General features: G+C 40.3%; 1 pseudogene; it reads left to right on the forward strand.

The window, feature by feature from the left end:
• The first annotated feature begins 736 nt into the window (after positions 1-736).
• LOC134295889 (uncharacterized) lies at positions 737-2,992 on the forward strand (annotated as a pseudogene).
• Positions 2,993-9,655: the final 6,663 nt, after the last annotated feature.

Raw genomic sequence — 9,655 nt, forward strand, 5'->3', positions numbered from 1 at the left:
ATTCTTGAAAACCAAAGCAGAAGGGTTTTTAAAAAATGGTGTCTTTAACATAATTCAATAGGGCTTTTTTTTCGTGTCAGGAGCAACCGGAGTTGCTTCTGGAGTGAGAGAATTGGCCGTCTGGAAGGACGTTGCCCAGGGGACGCCCGGATGTTTTGATGTTTTTACCATCCTTGTGGGAGGCTTCTCTCATGTCCCCGCATGGAGCTGGAGCTAATAGAGGGAGCTCATCCACACTCTCCCCAGGTGGGATTCGAACCTGGCAGCTTTCAGGTCAGCAACCCAACCTTCAAGTCACTTAGTCCACTACGCCATCTGGGGGCTCCCATTCAATAGGGCTATCAAGAGCAGATAAAACTGCTTTCCGGTATCATGTAGATCCATGCAGTAGAATGTATGTATATTTATATAATTAGACTTCCTGAAAAATTAAGTTATTGCATATTATATTTCTCAAAACACAGGAGGTGAGAGGAAAGAATGTTTAGAAAGAATGTTTATTTTCTCCCTGCTAAGAATGCAATTACTGCAATACTTCTGTTTGGTAGTATTAAGGCATTAAAATTAAGAGCCAAACTCTGACAAACACTGAAGGAACTGTATTTGTGTTGGGCTGTTTTTGTAAACCACAGGTGGTTCCTTGGTTCTCTAGAAGACAAACCACATCCTTACATCTGAATTTCCTGAGCTGGAACAGTTTAAATCATCTGGATAGGCTTAGACTATTTTGTAAATCATGACAGGCTACGTTTCTTCCATCTGTCAGGTATGTGTGCCTCTTCTCATTCTTATAATTATTCATAGTTTTAAAGACTCATTTCCTCTACTCCATTTGCTACATTAGTTTATAAAGTGGAGCTGAGATGCAGGAAGAGGATGTAGTATTTGTATCAAGGCCCAATTGGGAGATGGATAATTGACAAAATTCCAGTAAGGGAAACAGGGGCTTTGTACATAGCAAATGTATGACTAATTTACTCCTCACTTTAACTACATGAATGTTCCACTATCCTATGGCCATCAAAGACATTTAACATTGCCTTACTCTCTGTCTGCTTGATCTCCTGCAAATATTACTGTGAGACACAACTGACAACACTATGGCAGCAGTGTTCAAAGTTTATGTCCTCAGGAAATCCTTCCCACAGCAATTTGCACATGAAAGGCTCTTTCTCTTTTTCAGATGACCTCAAGATGCATCCACACTGTAGAATTAATACAGTTTGACAAGGCTCGGTGCAATGGAGTTCTGGGATTTGTAGTTTGGTGAGATAACAGCACTACAATTCCCATGATGCCATGGCAATGGTGTCAAACTGCATTTATTCTACAGTGTAGACCAGTGGTTATCAACCTGTAGGTCCCCAGGTGTTTTGGCCTACAACTCCCAGAAATCCCAACCAGTTTAACAGCTGGTAAACTGGCTGGGATTTCTGGGAGTTATAGGCCAAAACACCTGAGGACCCACAGGTTGAGAACTACTGATCTAGCAGCAGAGCTGTGGAAATTGAAATGCTGGAATCCTACTGTCTGTCTGATGCAATTGTTCAATCAAAGTTTTACTGAGAAAAAGACACCCATGGATTGGCAGCAAAGCACAACTATACCAATCTGGAAGAAGAAAGACAGCCCTGCAGCCTGTACAACTTACCGGCTGATCCACCTGCTGTCCCATACTATGAAGATCTTAATAATAATAATAATAATAATAATAATAATAATAATAATAATAATAATAATAATAACAACTTTATTTTTATACCCTGCCTCCATCTCCCCGAAGGGACTCAGGGCAGCTTACATGGGGCCAAGCCCAGGTAGTTACAGACAATGTAAAAGACACACCAATGTAAAAACAAATCAATAAAACATTTTAACATATTTGAACGTGTCATCAACCACAGAGTTCATGAAATTGTCAATCTCACTACCAACCAATGCAGTTTTGTGTCTAGTTGCGGAACCATTTATGCAATTCATGGCACTAGACTCTTGATCGAGAAACACTGTGAGAAATAAAAGCCACTTCATGTTGCATTCCTCAATTTGGAGAAAGCATTTGCTCACATCCCTCATGAAGTTATTTGGCAAAATGTTGTTCCCGAAGAACTGGTCAACTGTGTCCAGACTCTGTACAGCAATCCAAAAAGCAGGGTGAAGGCCGCTGCTGGCACATCATCAGAGTTCCCCTCACTGTCGGTGTGCATCAGGGCTCAACTGTCTCTCCCTTTCTTTTCATTGTTGCGATGGATGCGATTACTAGAGACCTGCAAAAATCAGCACCTTAGATTTTTCTGAATGCTGATGTTGTAATGGTTGCTTCTGAGGACAAGGAAGAACTTGAACATCAAGTGCAAGCATGGTGGGACTGGTTGGCACAATTTGGTCTTTGCTTCAACATCAAAAAGAAGGAGTACCTGACGACCATTGAGAAGGAGACTGGTATCATCCAGGCAGACAGGGTGGATCTCCCAAAAGTCAACACTTTCAAGTATCTTGGATTGACGATAAATTCGGATGGCAACATTTCTGATGAAGTCACTACATGGATTAACACAGCTTGGATGAAATGGTGCTTGGTAGCAGATGTACTCTGCGACATGAAGCTGCCCAATCACCTAAAATCAAAAATCTATCTGTCATAAGACCTACTGCAATATATGGAGCCGAATGTTGACCGGCAACAAAGGAAGCAGTATGCTGCCTCAGTTTTAGGGAGATGGGGATGCTACAATTTACAGCTGGAGTCACACATCTTGACCACATCCGCAATGACAGCCAGCAATGCTTTGGCGCTGCTCCAATTGTGGACAAATTATGAGAATCACGCCTCAGATAGTATGGCCATACTCTCCGAAGTGAAGATGAGTCCATTTGCAAGATTGCTCTTGATTTAGAAGTACCCAGCAAGAGACCAAAGGACAACCGAAGCAACTCTGGCTGGACATGTTATACAATGGCATACCCCCTGACCAGGCACACAACCGGGTGAAATGGCACCAACAAACCAGTAAAGCAGACCCCACCATCAAGCAGACAAACGCTGAAGAAAAAGAAGACTACTCCTAATGCCAGATGATTTATAACTAACTTTAAAAAGCACATATTTTGATGCAGAATGTCAGGGGATCCTGTACTTACTCCCATCATGAGAAATATCTGTTTAGTGCTACAGTAGAGTCTCGCTTATCCAACACTCGCTTATCCAACATTCTGGATTATCCAATGCATTTTTGTAGTCAATGTATACATTGTGATATTTTGGTGCTAAATTCATAAATGCAGTAATTACTACATAGCATTACCGCGTACTGAACTACTTTTTCTGTCAAATTTGTTGTATAACATGATATTTTGGTGCTTAATTTGTAAAATCATAATCTAATTTGATTTTTAATTGGCTTTTCCTCAATCCCTCCTTATTATCCGACATATTCACTTATCCAACATTCTGCCAGCCCGTTTATGTTGGATAAGTGAGACTCTACTGTATTTATTTTCTGCTCTTTCAACATAAAAAATTATTCCATGTTTGTTAAATTTGCTCAGGAGCCTTTGGTATAGGACTTTATTGAAAACTTTGAAACTCCAACTAAATATTTGCCAGATCAGCCCCTATCTACATTTTTTGTTTCTCAGCTTCCATTGTGCATTTGTTTTCTTTTACTTGCTCAAAAGCAATTGGCTTTACAACCATGTAACCTCATGTTTTGGAACAGCTTTGATGGCAGAAGGGAAGGATGGAAGGATGGGTGTAAGGATGAATCAATAGTACATTCCCTGCCCCCTTGATTGTTTTGGCTTGTTGTTTTTGCAGGCCAACAAGTCAGTCATTTTATCCCATCTCTGCCCCATATTCTGCTGCTCCTGCTATTTTCATAATCATTACATAATTCCACAGTATGTGGCTAATCACCTTTGTTTACCATTTCTGGATTTTGCCAGGCCCTAAATTATTGTAAAGGACACACCTCGCCACAGAGACTTATGTAATTTCAGGATGCAATGTATATTTCAGGAGAAGCCAATTTCTGTTAGGTTCTTCTTCTGGCAGCCATTAGTTATATGGAACAAGCAACACCTTGCGGTCACCAGGAAATGGCTAGGTGAATAAACTAGAAAGCATATCCAATTTCTGTCCCAGTAGAACACACTGAGACAAAGAACAAAGGCTGAATCTACAGTGCCCTATATTCCAGGATCTGATTCCAAATTATCTGAATTATGTGAGTTTACACTACCAGATAATCTGGGATAAGAAGATAAATCTGAAATCAGATCCTGGGATACAGGGCAGTGTAGATGCGGCCATAGAAAGCAGATAGTTATCTTTTTGCCACCAGAGAAAGAATGATAGAGACCCTACACAGAGCAATACTATTTTTTACTGTACAATGACTGACATGTTGTTGCGCAGTCTTAGAGAGAACATTACAGGCTCATGGGCAAGAGGCCGTGAAGCCTGGATTATGTTGGCTAACTCCTTTTAATGCTGCAAAAGTTTGAGTTGGGGATGGGTTTATTTGTTTTGTTAATATGGCAAGAAGTAACTGTACAGCAGGGAATCCAAGAAGCTCGCCAAGTGCTTCCAAAATAATGATACCAATAAAACTGCTTTCCAAGAATAAGACAAGACAATATCAGCTGTGTAGATCTTTCCAGTAGACTAAAAATGGGATGCAACTTAATGGTCCTGACAGTTTTTGTTCTTGTAAAAACTAAATTTGAAGAAAGACAGGCATAGAGTGAGATCTTCTTATCCACAGATTCAATATCCATGATTTCACTTACCCATGCTCTTAAAAATATTCCCGCAAGAAGTGTTTGTGGGCTTCTCTAAATCCTCCAATGTGATTATGTTTTATAATTCCATCCAAGTATAGCCCAAATATAGGCTTCATTGTAATCAAGGTTTCAGGTATTTGAAACAAATTCCCACAGATACGAGTATTGAATTGTATATTGAATAGAGACTCCCAGAATTCTGTGATAGCACTTCTTTGGGTTTTCTTTTTCAAACTCATGTCCAACTGTACCTTACCTTTGAACTGAGTATTGATGTAATCAAAAGGCTGCTCCATTGAGTCCTCCATCCTCTTCCCCCCAATAGATACATGCACACACTAATCTGCTCTCTTTCTATGATAAAAACCATGTGCGGAGTGCTTGCTTTGTCTTTCTGTTATTGCTTCTTACTCCACCTTTCACTTTCTGTTTTGGGGAGACAGTCATAACCAAGCATTTGCTGGGCACCTAGTTGTGGCAGTGTTTCCAAACAAAGGGGGAATTCTGAGGAAGAGGAGGACCTGGTGGTAATGACATTAGACAACCTTTGTGCAGCAGCAGACACAAGCAATTTCACTCCATCCTTTGAATACAAGCATGTCTCCACTCTCTGGCTTTACAGGCCAAATGTAGGAAACTTAATGACGACTTTCCGCTACTTATAATGTGTCTAAGGGCCTATCCAAACAAGCCTTAAAACTGCGACCTGTCTCGGTTTTACCAGAGGTTTCCAAATGACATCTCTGGTAAAACCAAATTAACTCTATTAGATCCGGGTCTTCTTGAAAGGCCTGGGTCTAATGAGGTAATAGGCCTGTGGGGAGTCGGGGGTAAGTCCCCATTGCCCTCTCATACCTTTTGGACTCCTGGAACCCAAAGGTGCAAGATGGCACCCACCCCTCCCCCCAAACCCCCAAATAAAATAAAACTTACTGGGCCACCATTACATCCTTCCTCTCACTCTCCTGGCAAGAGGAAATGATGAATTTTCCTCCTCATCTCTACCCCCCCCGGTCTCCTGGCATATCATTTCCTTGCGTAGGAGAGCACGAGAAGAGATGTAATGGTGGCCCAGTAAGTTTTATTTTATTTCTAGGGGTTATTTGAGGGGCTTGTAGAGGCTGCATGTCATGCTGATAGTTATCAGGATGGCATGTAGACACCCCCTCCCCCTAGGAAAAGCCGAGGTTTTTGGGGTGGTATGGGGATTTAAACCCATGCCAAAGTGGGTTTCTTAAACCTGCTTTGGTGCAGGTTTAAGCCCTTTCTGGAAATGCCCTAACTCTTATTTCGAATAATACTTTGACTGTGTTGTGAACATGAAGATCATATTCTATGATATACTAAAGAAATTATATGTAAGGAATTGGAAGAGAAATGACCCAATCCAACATGGAAAACCTAAAGAGACAGCCTTCTACACTAAGGAAGCAGGTATGGATGCGGAAGCACAAGGCTGTTTTCTGTTCTCAGTGGATACCAACGGCCCATTGTTATGAGTTAAAACAAATGTAATTTCCAAGCTGTACTGTATGAAGAATTATGGCTTCGGCACAAGTGGGTACCATAAACACACAGTGCAGGACCACAGGGAGAAAGGATATTGGGCAATTCACACAGATAAGGGAAGGGATGTACAGTAATTTAATGGGTAATGGAGGAGGAGACCTTGACATTCCTGCTATGCTCTATCACCACCAAAACACAGCACTGTCATGTCCTGTATGTATGCAGCTAAACTTTGGTGGCTGGAAGCAAGGAGTAAACAAGAAGACCTACATAATTATAATTGCTCAGTAATTTTGTGCACTTTTTCCTGCCACATTCAGCACTGTCTAACACTGATGACAGGATACTGAGCTAGACTGACTACTGCCTTGACCCAGTTTGCTAAATCTTATGTCATCCTAATCCTACATACTGGTAGACAACATTCCTACATTTCCTCATTCAGTTGCCATTATCCCCAAGGAAGATATTCATTGCATCATCTTATTTATTTTTGAATTGCTACAGATGTTTTGATACTGCCTTCTAGGTAACACCAGAAATGTCACTCACCTAGTAGGCTCCTTGTTTTTGTCTGATTATGCTATGGCACTTTATTTTTTTTCTAGCACAATGCCACAGTATTCCTATACGTATCTCCTCAGAGAGAGCTAGTGAGGATGGGATTGTAACCTTCAAGACAATTATTATAAGCCCAGCAAGATAGATAGTAAATACACTTGACTTAGAGACTGAAGAACTGAGGCTCCAGAGAATCAGCAAGTGCAGAAAATCAGAATCTAATCCAAATTCATTATTCTGCCTGCTAAACAGGCTGAGTAATGAACTCCATAACTTTATATATTAATTTCTGGTGTTATGTTCCCAGAGCCTTTCCCTGCACTATTACCACTCCCTCCACCTTCCTACAGAAAGGCTTAGATAATGAACCCATATGTGCTTGGTTGTGTAGGCAAGCCCCAGTGCATTGCTTTGGAGAATGAAGGGGAATGTCCCATTGACTTCATGCATACTGGGTGGGCTTCCCATGAGAAACAGGTTGGCTACTGTGAAAGAAAAAAAAATACTAGTAAGATAGGCCTTCAGTCTGACCAGGCAGATTGACTTTTATATCCTTATGACTTCCTGTCTTATCATACCGTTGGCTAGTTTTGTCTTCTAGCTAGTTTTGTCTTCTAGTGCAGAATAATATGAGTCCTACTTAAAAAAATATTTAAAAACCAAACCTGAAAGGTCATAATAACATCAGCTAGGAATTATGCACCTTTGGTGTTTATGTTTGGCAACATGGCCTACTATTGGATGAGACTTTTTGTCAGTGAAAGTAGACAAGGTAAAGCATGCTTGAATTCATGCTAATGATAATTTTAATCGTTTTCTGAGTCCTTAATAGACAATGTATTAAATAACCTACTTTTAGCATATTTAAATCATTGCTGCTGTTCTATATTCCTAAATTTGGTATCTGTATGCTTGCCCTGTGTTGAATCACTATGTGTTATGAATTATATGTGCAGCTTGGCGTTCAGACTTATTTCTGAACTGACATATTAAAATCCAGCATCAAAGGAAATGCAATACTGGAGAAAGTACTATGGAAAGGTTTAAAGCTGTCTCTCTAAGTCATAGTCACATATTCCTATCATATTTATGTCATATCTTTTCTTCAATAAAGCTTTCATCTCTCTCTGGGTGGCTAGAGTGGTTACACAAACTTGACTTATCAACAGTGTACATATTTATATTGCTTACATAGAGCTGGGTGCATATTTACTCCAATTCAAGTCCCAACTGAAAAATGACTTGTCCCCTAATTAGCAAGCAAGTTACTGCAGCCTTTGAAGGAAGGTCAAAGGCCTTTCAGTTTACAGTGTAGACTCTTTCCAGAATGAATACAAGAGCTCAGTTTTTCTATTCCAGACAAGCTCATTTGTACTTAAAGATTTCCCATAAACATATGATCTCTGTACATATCAAAATACAGTCATGCTTGATGACTGTCCATTGTGTTTTGTGACACAGAAGCACTTGGAAAGCTGTGGTTGGTGTCTGCTTCCTACTGGTTTTTCTTTTAATTGATTTCTGTTTCTGACTATATCAGAGAATATTTGGATGGCTTATATTAAAATCAGTTGGACAGTTTAAAACGTACGATATAAATTTAAAACATTTAAAACAATCTAAAACATATTAAACAATTGTATAGTTTAAAAGTTGAAGTTAAACAATATAAATTTGTGTATATATATACATTGGGTGAAGTCAAAGGAGAGGACATTCTGCAACTATACTGCTGTAACCAAGAAGGCCCTACAATGTGTTGTTCTCATTTCTAGAAAACATACATAATCTCAGCAAATTTCAGCCCATTCACAGGCACAGAGAGGGAGGGGGGTACTTTTTCAATGCAGGAAAGTTATAAGGACACATGAAGGACACCTATACACCCCTTCAACGAATGGGGACTGGGGCTTTGCACCTGGATTCTCTTCACAAAAATCAAACCTATTCAAGATACAAGTATTTGCATGATCCTCTAAAAGTGTCATAGGCCAAAGTGACAAAGAGGAAAAGTGGGAATAAAAGTCCCAAGCACTACATAAGTTTGGTGTAGTGTGTCTCATCCTGCCATCTTCTGGACAAAAGAGGAAATTGGAGGCCATGCTACTTGTGATAAAATGGGTTAAGAAATTGATGCATGGCACAGCAGGTTAAACCACTGAGCTGCTGAACTTGCTGACTGAAAGGTCGGCAGTTCAAATCTGGGGAGCAGAGTGAGCTCCTGTTATTAGTCCCAGTTTCTGTCAACCTTGCAGTTCGAAAACATACAAATGTGAGTAGATCAATAGGTACCGCTCCGATAGGAAGGTAACAGGGCTCCATGCAGTCATGCCAGCCACATGACCTTGCAGGTGTCTACGGACAATGCCGGCTCTTCAGCTTAGAAATTGAGATGAGCACCAACCCCCAGAGTTGGATATGACTAGACTTAATTTCAGGGGAAAACCTTTACCTTTACCTATGCCTGATTAAGAGATTGATATCACCTCATTTTTAATTTGCCTCTTTCTGGTCTTAAAATATTTTGCATGATCTGTATTTGGTTAGCAGCAGAATGCATACAAAAATCATAGATACAGACTTGGGTTGATCTCTAGAGGCTTGCATTTAACACATAGAAGTAACGTGGTATGGTGGTCATGAAGACTCAGGTTCCAGTGTACACGGAGTCAAGAAGTCAAAGGGTATGTCAGTCACTGTCTTTCTCAGCCTTAACAACCCCATAGGCTTCTTGTAGTAATAAACTGGCAGAAGAAGGGGGGAAAATAAGCTGCAATGAGTTCCTTGGTGGAATATAAAG

This window comes from Anolis carolinensis, chromosome 2 (genome assembly GCF_035594765.1).
Source record: "Anolis carolinensis isolate JA03-04 chromosome 2, rAnoCar3.1.pri, whole genome shotgun sequence".
NCBI classification, from domain to species: Eukaryota; Metazoa; Chordata; class Lepidosauria; order Squamata; family Dactyloidae; genus Anolis; species Anolis carolinensis.